We start from the raw sequence: 10,669 nt of genomic DNA on the forward strand, positions 1-10,669 counted from the left end.
AGCCACCGCGTCTTGCACAATACAGTTAGCCATATCAGGTAAAAGGGTATCTGACAATTTAGCACAACATGCTGAATTGGATTAATGTTAACCTTGTATTGGTTCAAAATGTTCAGTGTACTCACACTGTTTGATTAGTTTATAATTCAGTCTGCAAATCTAAATACTGTAATAATCTAATTCAGGCATCAAGTTGAGCATGTTGTATAAATGCAAAAGCAGTTCAAGGTATCAGGTAACACCTCTAAAAATTGTACAGCAGGTTATTTTCTTTTTCCCAGGCTGTTCATTCAGTGATCTAAATATGCAGGTAAGCTGGCTGCCATTTGCATGACCCCCATTGCACAGGGCCGAGTAAGACAAACTGAAATTAATGCATACATTGATTTCCACATAATCTAATTTCAGGAGGATATCAGCTTTCCCCAGATAGCATGGACTGTGAGTTCAATGACTGCTAACAAAACAAAAGCCAGGTTATTCACATACCATCCACATTCATTAACTGAAGAGCACAATACATCTCATCTCTGGTCACTAGGATCTTGAGAGTGTGAAGTACAAATAGGAGTTTGCTGACAGGAACTCTGCCACACTTCAAGACTTTGAAAACAGCAGAGATTCTAGAGAGCCCTGAACACACAATACAATCTGAAAAGCAAAATACTGTTCATTAATTATATCCACAACTGGCTGAAACTGGATAGAATTGAACGCAAAGCTACATGAAGAATGGACAGAGATCTGTTCTGGGTCTTGTGAAATTCCCTTGCTTGGTAATAGTGCAACCCTACAGTAGAGCAGGAGATGTACATTTTTATAATCTTGAGGGCATTTTTTTTGAGGGCAAAAGAATAATTTGTAATTCCTGTGGTGGCAGAGATTGTTCCACTACAAACCCTCTAGATGCCAAGTATTTTTCAGAAGAAAAGATACTTCTAGTTCAGTTTTCTATGAAGACTTCATTGGACTATGAAAGAATTAGTGATAAAGACAAGAGTGATGACAGGTTCTCAAAGTAGAATCAGTGCAGAAAAAACAAATATGTTTATGAAAATATATCAAAGATAGACTTGTCTACTAACAGGTAATGGAACAGAATACAATGGAATGGAATGGAAATTGGGCAGAAGAAAGTTGGTTCTGAAAACCAAATCAAACAGTGCAAAAAGAATGAAGTTAAAGAGTGCCTCAAAAGTGTGTGGATTCAAACCACATTGATTGATTATTTGGGTGTTTACTTTTTTTTAATGCCACTTTTAAAATTTTCCCTGTTGTTCCCTTCCCTCACCTTTCCTTTTTAGATGTAATTTTTTATTTTTTGAAATTTAATAAAATTATTTTTTAAAATGCTTTCAAAAATGGGGCAAGGAGAGAGGATTATGTTATATGACTATTAAAACTAGGATTTAAAATTAGCACTAAGTACAGTTATCTTAACTGGAGACCAAATCAGTGAACTGATGTTTTTTTTTTTAATCTCATTTATATCCCGCCCTTCTCCGAAGACTCAGGGCGGCTTACAATCTAAAGCACAAATCAATGTGCTTAGCAATAGCCTTCATTCTATGTATATGCCTGCTTATTAGGGCTTTCACCCCCCCCCCAAGTGGCATTATTACAAAGTCATCTTTTTGCCCCCAACAATCTGGGTCCTCATTTTACCTACCTCGGAAGGACGGAAGGCTGAGTCAACCTTGAGCCTGGTGGGACTCGAACCTGCACTAATTGCAGGCAGCTGGTGTTACTTAAGGAGGCATTAGCCCACTGCTCCACCAAGGCAGTGTAACAGTAAAGCGTTCTGTATAATACGCCCAAATTCTAGGCATTTCCATCTCGTTTTTCTCTTGGACCACAAGAATTGTTTCTAGAATTCTGTCAAAATGACAGTATCTCTGCTAAGCCTGTAGTCTACAGTGTTGACTGGACAACTGAAACTCTCTTGCTCTAAAATGGTTCATATTTTTAACTGCAGTTTGTGTTATTACTGTGTCCGATTTAATTTATTCAGTTGTGAAGCATTTTTACAAAGGAGTGTGTGTAGGGTTTCAGTATAGCAGTGCTTGAATGAAGATATATTATTCGGGGGTGGTGTGTCATTTATTGTCATGAACCTCTTCACAAATAAAGCAATGTTCAATTTAAAACCATACATGAATATCCACTAAAGGTAGTGCTTGACTTATGACCATATTGAGCCCAGTTTCCCTTGCTAAGCAAGACAGTTGTTAAGTGAGTTTTGCTGCATTTGATGACTTTCCTTGGCACAGTTGTTAAGTAAATCACTGCAGTTATTAAGTTAATAACATGGTTGTGAATTGAATCTGGCTTCACAGATTTGCTTGTCAGAAGGTCATAAAAGGGGATCACATGACCTTGGGACACTGCAATCGTCATAAATACATCCCAGTAGCCAAGTGTATGAATTTTGATCATCTGACCACAGGGATTCTGCAACAGTGAAAACAGTGGAATGCAGTCATAGGTCACTTTTTTGAGTGCCGTTGTAACTTTGAACAGTTATTAAATGAATGGTTGTAAGTCAAGGACTACCTGTACTAGCATTAATGGCAGTTTAACATGAATCATTCAATATTAAGCTATCTTTTTAAAAATATTTAATGGACTGATTAGGATTTGTGTTTCAAATAATGAATTAAAGCACTATACAAATATTATTTTGGGTGATAAAACAAAGAAAGCAACAAATCAGAAAAGGAAAATAATTGTACACAAGGGAGCTTTTCACCAACACAAGACTTCTTTCATTGAGACAAGGCCAAATCACATAAATTACCTTCCCAGGCTGTGTCCTTGATAAACTGGGTATTAATGTCTCTCCCCCTGTCATACACAGTTATGTGGACATTGTAGATAACATTAGGCTTCCTGCCAAAACATGGATAGAAATTTGATTATCATTATAACCTCTGCTTATTATCATTATAACCTTTGCCCTGTACACCGCCCTGAGTCCTTCGGGAGAAGGGCGGTATAAAAATTAAATTATTATTATTATTATTATTATTATTATTATTATTATTATTATTATTATTATTATTATTATTATTATTATCTTTGACCTCAAGGCTGGTGTCTCCTAAATCAAGTTTAAAATCTTTCATATCTAGAAGCAAGTCACTACAGATAGTCTCTAAATCAGGGGTGTCAAACTCAATTTCATTGAGGGCCGCATCAGCACTGCGGTTGCCCTCAAGGGGCTGGTTGGGTGTAGCCTAGGTGGGCGTGGCCTACTGGGTGGGCATGGCTAGAGTGTGTATGGCCTACTGGGTGGGCGTGGCCAGCTCTACATCGTTCGCATCAAGGGTGCCTATGGGAGCCTGGGCAGGAGTGGGACAGATCTGAGGGTATCTGGCAGAAGGAGGGTCTCTGGGCCAGGGCCAAGGCAGTAGGGGCCGTTCCCTCACTGTTTCCAGGATGGCTTCGCGGGCCACATGAAACCACTTCGCGGGCCGGATCTGGCCCCCGGGCCTTGTGTTTGACATGTCTGCTCTAAATTATGACAGTAATTAGGGGTGGAATTCCTGTCCTTAACTTAGGCAATCATAAAATGTGATGTCATGTGACCACATTTTTAGCAGCAGCAATCTCCACAATCTCTACTGCTGTCATTAACTGAATCTTAATAGTCATTATGTGAGGACCCACCCTGCTTCATGTCATTCTCAGCTCGTCCCTTTCAGCCATGAACTTTGGTAAGATGAGGGACTGCCTCATCAGCCTCCCCTTTTTTCTCTCCCCCTGCCTATCTTCCCCCCCAAACCCCTTTGTACAGTGGCATTCCTTAGTGGTAATAGTGCTGGAGCTGAAGTAGAAGCCTGGGGAGGGTGGAGGTGGCTGGCTGGGACTGCTGAAGGTCCCAGGCCTCTGCCGCACCGCTGCCAAGGAGTGCTGCTGTGCAAGATGGTCAAAAGGCAGAAATGTGTGTATGTGTGGAGGGGAGAGAGGCAGGTGGGAGTACATGAAGTATTCTGCAGGCTGCCAAGCCCTGGAATTTTGATTACATGACTCTGCAGATGCTGCAATGGCCATGCAGGTGACCTGGTGTAAGTGAGATACCAAAGGCTCTCTGGATGAGTTTGGTCTTTAAAAGCTTCTGGAAAGCAGTCAAGAGTAGGGCAAGTCTGATTTATGGATGAAGACAGTTCTATAGAACTGGGGGCCATGAACAGGGTTTTCTGGACTTGACTTCCTTGATATGTGGAGGTGGAGAATCATCAAGTGATTTTCTGCAGTACATCAGTTTTTGAACCATTATTGACTGTTCCTAACCATAAAGACCCAAAGTAATAAATGTAGGGCATTAAGACACAATCCAAACTCTGCCGTTTTTACTTGCATTGCAACACTGCATACAAATAGATAAGGGATAAAGTTTGCATTACAATGCCTTAACACTTGCCCCTTGCCATCTCCTCCTCTTAATTTATATGCTCAACACCTCAGCTTTCATGTCCCTCCACTATGCACACACACACACACACACACACACACACACACACACACAGCTATATTCATGTACTACACCTCAGTACTGCTTCATCTTTGCAAACCATCATTATTAGGATCACATACAGGCATAATGACATTTTCTTTCTTTCCTTACCCACTGGGTATATCTTATTATTTCTTTGCTGCCCATCCAAACCTTTATAGTTTTGATCTTGAGAGCTATTGACGCATGCATGCAGAATACATTAACATGCAAATTCCATGAATGGAAATAATAATAAAACCTTTATTGTCAAAGTACAACATGTGTACATTGAGATTAGCTGAGCCTCCCCCCGTGCTCCCTCCCCCCAACACACAGTGACAACAAACCCTCCATCCTACCACACCATGTGAACCAACTACACCACACACCAGCCTCCCAAGTCAATTCTACATAAGATTATGTCCCATTTAAAAGCCTAACAGCCCACGGATAAAAGCTGTTTTTCAGCCTGTTAGTATGGCTGGCTATACTCCTATATCTCCTACCCGATGGTAGGAGAGTAAAGAGATACCGTCCAGAGTGTTAGTCATCCCTGAGAATCTTCCTCACTCTTCCAAGGCAACGAGCCCTGGCGATGTCATCCAGTGGTGTCTTGTGCTGTGCTCACCACAAGACTTTCCTGTCTGCGGCTGTCAGACCAGCATACCAAACCACAATACCATACGAGAGGACGCTCTCTATAGTAGACCGGTAAAAGAGGGTCATAAGCCGTTGTTCTATCCTATTCTTCCGCAAGACCCTAAGAAAGTGAAGCCTCTGTTGGGCCTTTCTAGCCACCTGGGTTGTATTAACTTTCCAGGTCAGATCTTCACAGAGGTAGACTCCCAGAAATTTAAAGGAGGAAACTCTCTCCACACAGTCCTCCCCGATGTAAAGTGGGGCAGGTTCCTCCTTTTTTCTCTGGAAGTCTAACACCATCTCTTTCATCTTGCCGATGTTTAGGTGAAAGTTGTTGTTACTACACCATATGAGAGATCATAGAGCCCCAAAACTGAGAAAGCCAAAACAGGGAGAAACAGAAAGAACATCACAGAGGAAAAAATAAATAAAAGGAGGTAGTATGGAGCATAAGCAAGAGGCCACTCACTTGCTCTTTTTTGTTGGCACAGATCGTGAGACATGGCTGTAGAGAGAATAAAAATTATTATTGAGCTGCCACTCACAGTTCATCATTCAAGTACTTTTATGTAGAACATGAAATAACAGGCCCAGAGCAATTACTGTGCCACAATTATTAAACGCCAGCTTTAAAGTTGGTAGTAAATCAAATGTTCGTCTGTCTTTTGACTTAGCGTGTTCTGTGAATCCAACCATTTTGGGTTGTTTTTCTCCCCAGCATTTGTTGGTTAAGCAAATCATGGCATTGCTTGATGTGAAACTCCAACCAATGCATGAAATATGTGAAATATGATTATAGGAGTTTTTGTTGCATGCTTAAAGATGTCTAAGAGAACGAGTAATCCTGCAGGCCACTTTAACTATGCAGATAAAAAAAAATCCTGTTAAGAATTACAGAAATGGCATAGGGAACAATTTCAAGGGGGCAGGAGGCTGACTTGAGTTCCTCCTCTTTTCTGTATGCACCACTAATCTTGCAAATTATTGTGCAAAATTAATTATGGAGGAAACATTAAAGAAGGGAAGAAAATTGCCAACCAGGATGTTTTAAAATGAAAAGAAAAAAATAGATATACATCAGATACATTGATGAAATTGCAAAATATTTTTGAAGGGAGATTTTTTTCCCCACTGATAGAAATTTAAAAAGCAAACAATCCTCCATCCCCTACACATGTTACATTTACTCCCCATATTTACGATAAATGTTCAAAGGTTTCTCCTTCTGCCAAGGAAAATCTGCAGCAGAAAAAGGATTAGGCACAGTGGAAGGAGGAAAGAATGGCTGATTTGGCCCATTACAAGCTGAAAAAGAATTTTTACCTGCCAGAAGAGCTGGCGCTTTTTCTGCGTGAAGGGGACGGGCGGGTTTTGCTTGGAGAAGCTTGCTTTGAAGAGACTTTGGGAACTGTCTTATTCTTATTCTCTTTTTTCTTCTTTTCTACTGAAGTTAGTGGTCTCCTCAACAATGTTTCAAAGGAAGTAGTAATCTGATAGTGAGGACAGCAGGATTGTAATAATGCACTTTACTTTATACACTGTCAACACACAAAGTATAGTAGTATAAAGGAAAACTTTTATTGGCACTTGGCCAATAAAAGTTAAATTCCAGTTAAACCATGGCGTCCAAAGATTGGAATTAAATCTTCAAAAGCTTGATGCATGCATAAACATAATTGGCTGGATTCCCATCCCATGTAAGCCATGTTTTGCTTCATCTATGATGTTTTCAACAAATAATAGTGGTTATTATTTGTAGGAACTAAGCCATTCATCACTATTTAACAAACCATGGTTAGGGCAATCTGTCTTGATTCAATGAGTTAGCTATAAAATGTTGTCAAAATATCTGCTGAAACTTATGGAGAGGGAAAAAAGGCAAATGAGCTAGAAGGAGTTTAAGAGTAACCTCATCCATATAGAGCAACCACAAACTGCCAATGGTGATGCATTAATGAAACATTAAATTAGGGGCCAATATTTATTTATTTATTTATTTATTTATTTATTTATTTATTTATTTATTTATTTATTTATTTATTTATTTACTGCCCTTTCCTGAAGAACTCAGGGCGGTTTACAGGGTGTTTAAAAGAAAAATCAATACAAAAGTTAAAACAATTAAAAAGATTAAATCAGTCCCTGAGAGAAAAATAAAAAAAAACCCAGTTAAAATTAAAATTCTTAGCCTGGGCCAGAGAGCTCGAAGAGCCAGGTCTTCAGGTCCTGGCGGAATGAATGGAGGTCAGGGGCAGTCCTAAGCTCCGCGGGCAGCTGGTTCCAGAGGGCAGGTGCACCCACTAGAAGGCCCTACCCCTGGGTGTTACCCGCCGGCAATCTTTAACCGGCGGCACCCTGAGAAGACCCTCCCTGTGGGAGCGCACTGGACGAAGGGAGCTTGATGCTGGCAGCAGGTATTCCCTCAGATATCCCGGACCCTCACCATTTAGGGCTTTATAGGTCATAGGTCATCACCAGCACCTTAAATCTCACCCGAAGGGCAACCGGAAGCCAATGCAGCTCGCGGAGTAGAGGTGTTACATTCGAGTATCGGGAAACCCCCATCACAACTTGCGCAGCTGCATTCTGCACCAGTTGAAGCCTCCGGGTGGTCCTCAAGGGAAGCCCCATGTAGAGAGCGTTGCAGTAGTCTAAATGGGAGGTCACGAGCGCATGAGTGCATAGGGCCTCTCGGTCAGATAGGGTTGACACTGGCACACCAGGCGAACCTGGGCAAAAGCCCCCCTGGTCACAGCCCCTATGTGATCTTCAAAATTGAGCTGTGAATCCAGGAGGATGCCCAAGTTGCGAGCCCTATCAATGGGGGGTAACACCTCACCCCCATCGTTAAAGATGGAATAGTCTGGTTAACCTGAGATGCTGGTATGCACAGCCACTCAGTCTTGGCAGGATTGAGTCGAAGCCTGTTTCTCCCCATCCAGACCCGGACCACTTCCAGGCAATGGGACATCACGGCGAGGGCATCACCGGGTTGGTTCGGGGTGGAGAAAAAAAGTTGGGTATCATCAGTGTACTGATGATACCCCACCCCGAAACCACGAATGATCTCACCCAGTGGCTTCATATAGATGTTGAACATGAGGGGTGAGAGAACCAACCCCTGAGGAACTCCACAAGCGAGAGGCCTCGGGGCGGATCTCTGCCCTCCCATCAACACCAACTGCGAGCGGCCCAGGAGATAGGAGGAGAACCACTGTAAAACAGTGCCTCCCACTCCCAACCCCCTGAGACGCCGCAGTAGGATACCATGGTCGATGGTATCAAAAGCCGCTGAGAGATCTAATAGGACTAGGACAGAGGAACAACCCCTGTCCCGAGCCTGCCAGAGATCATTTACCAGCGTGACCAATGCCATCTCCGTGCTGTGCCCAGGCCTGAAACCCGATTGGTACGGGTCCAGATAATCAGTTTCATCCAGGAACAGAGGAAGCTGATGCGCCACCACACTCTCAACAACCTTCACCAGAAAGCGAAGGTTGGAGACCGGATGATAAGTTATTTAAAACAGCCGGGTCCAGGGCAGGCTTCTTGAGGAGGGGTCTCACCACTGCCTCTTTCAGGGCGGCAGGGAAGACACCCTCCTTCAAGGAAGCAGTTATTACTGCCTGGAACCAGCCTCGTGTCTCCTCCCGAGCCGCATAAACCAGCCAGGAGGGGCACGGATCCAACAAACAGGTGGTGGAGCTCAGCCTCCTCCTCCTCCTGTCCACATCATCAGGGGAAACAGGATCGAACTCAGTCCAGATAACATGCTCAATATTAGAAAGCCCGTGAACTACTTCTGCAAAAGCATTTGCCCATGAGAGGGGCTATGGTAGAAAATAGTTCTTTACATTCGAAATGTTCCTGCATCTTTTCCAAGGCTGTATCAGCACACTAGCCAATCTTTTGGCCCTATTAAGTAATGGAAGGCTGGATCTCACTCTTCTGTGTTATTTTTCTCCTCCTTGTAACAGGAGATCGAAAGGAAGACTCAAAAGAAAGCAGGCAGGGGCAAAGAATTGGAGACATTCTGTGATAGAAACATTCATGGAAACCTAATGGGGAAAACCTTTTCAGAACTGCAGAATCAGTTTAAAGTTTTTGTTCACTTGTAATAAAAAAAGCACTTATTGGAGTTAGAAAACCAGTGGGTGGAAAGTTCTTCAAAGATAATTTATCCAAGGAGTTGTTTTAGGAAGACAACCACTTTGCACACATGGATAAGAGAGTCCTCACCTGGGTGTCTTTATCTTTGGTTTGTGTGCTTGTTCTTGGGGTGGTGACTTTCGGAGGGGACGGCTTCCTAAGTGGTGTCAGGCGTCGCATGAGCATCTTATTACACTGTCCAATTCAAAATAAATGTCAGTTCCAAAGTGGAAAAATAATACCAAAATACATCTCATTGTTTAACATGGGAAGAGCATTGCTACTTGGTTTTAATCTCTCAGTCTTTCCCATGACTATTATGTGTTTTGAGGGTAAAGTCAATATTGCATTATTTATTTCTGAAATTTACTATCCTTCAGGAGCTCAAAGCAACATATACAGCAACCCATCTACCCCCCCTTGCCTGTTTTCTCAAAGCAATTCTGAAAAGTCAGGTGGGCTGAGAGAGAATTCTGCCCCAAAGTCACCCAGTAAGCATTCATGCCTGAGGGTAGACTTCATCCGGGGTATTCTCCAAATCATTGTTTTTCAAATTTGGCAACTTTTAAGATTTTTAGACTATCAGCTCCCAGAATTCCACAGCCAGTAATTCTGAGTTGGTCCGGGCATCTTAAATTTGCCAAGTGTGAAAAAACACTGCCCTAGATCATATGTACAAACGTGTTCATCTTAAGGAATTCCACTATGAATTCTACTAGAAATAATTTAGAAATATTCCCAGCAGATTTCACAGTGGCATGAAACTAGCAATGTTACTTAGTCTACATCCATTTACTTTTCCCCAAATAAAAACATCTCTGCCCCCTGAAAGACAGAAAAAAATATTATTAACAAATAATGTTTTTGGAAATAATTTAATATATCTTAATGAATCAATTCATTAAAGTAGCTGCATCTTTACAACTACTTAGTAAAGCACCTGTGCTTTTTATAGGTTTTCATAAAAAACTGAAAAAAATGTGGTTACTTTAAAGAGGGGTTATACATATGCCCTAGCACATTCCAAATAGTCTTTTAAATTTTGTAGCATCCGTAGACCTAGAAAAGAATAAAATATCTAATATTTAATAGCCATTGTTACGCTTATGTTCCACAGAATCTTAAATTATTATCTGAGTCACAAAGTAAAGGTTTGAAATTGGCCAATGTCACAGAAGTATGACTATTGAAAGTCATACTTCCTATAAACCTTTTCATAGTAACATGTGAGAAAATAAGGCTTGTTTATACATCTGAATAAACTTGTTCCTGTACCTGTTTATGCTTAAACACATCCAGATATCCAAATCATTTATGCAAAATACTTCCAATATTGCTTGCAGGGAACACAGGCAAAAGACTGGATGCTTTCTGGAGTTATCT

General features: G+C 41.5%; 1 long non-coding RNA gene across 1 annotated transcript; it reads right to left on the minus strand.

Annotated features, from left to right (window-relative positions):
- Positions 1-2,812: 2,812 nt before the first annotated feature.
- On the minus strand, positions 2,813-6,537 carry LOC310648603. Its single transcript, XR_014494115.1, has 3 exons — positions 6,461-6,537; positions 5,607-5,642; positions 2,813-2,889 (listed from the first exon to the last, which is right to left on the minus strand). It is a non-coding gene; the product is annotated as an uncharacterized lncRNA (long non-coding RNA).
- Between the last annotated feature and the right edge of the window lie 4,132 nt (positions 6,538-10,669).

This window comes from Vipera ursinii (assembly GCF_947247035.1).
Source record: "Vipera ursinii genome assembly, chromosome: Z".
Lineage (NCBI taxonomy): Eukaryota > Metazoa > Chordata > Lepidosauria > Squamata > Viperidae > Vipera > Vipera ursinii.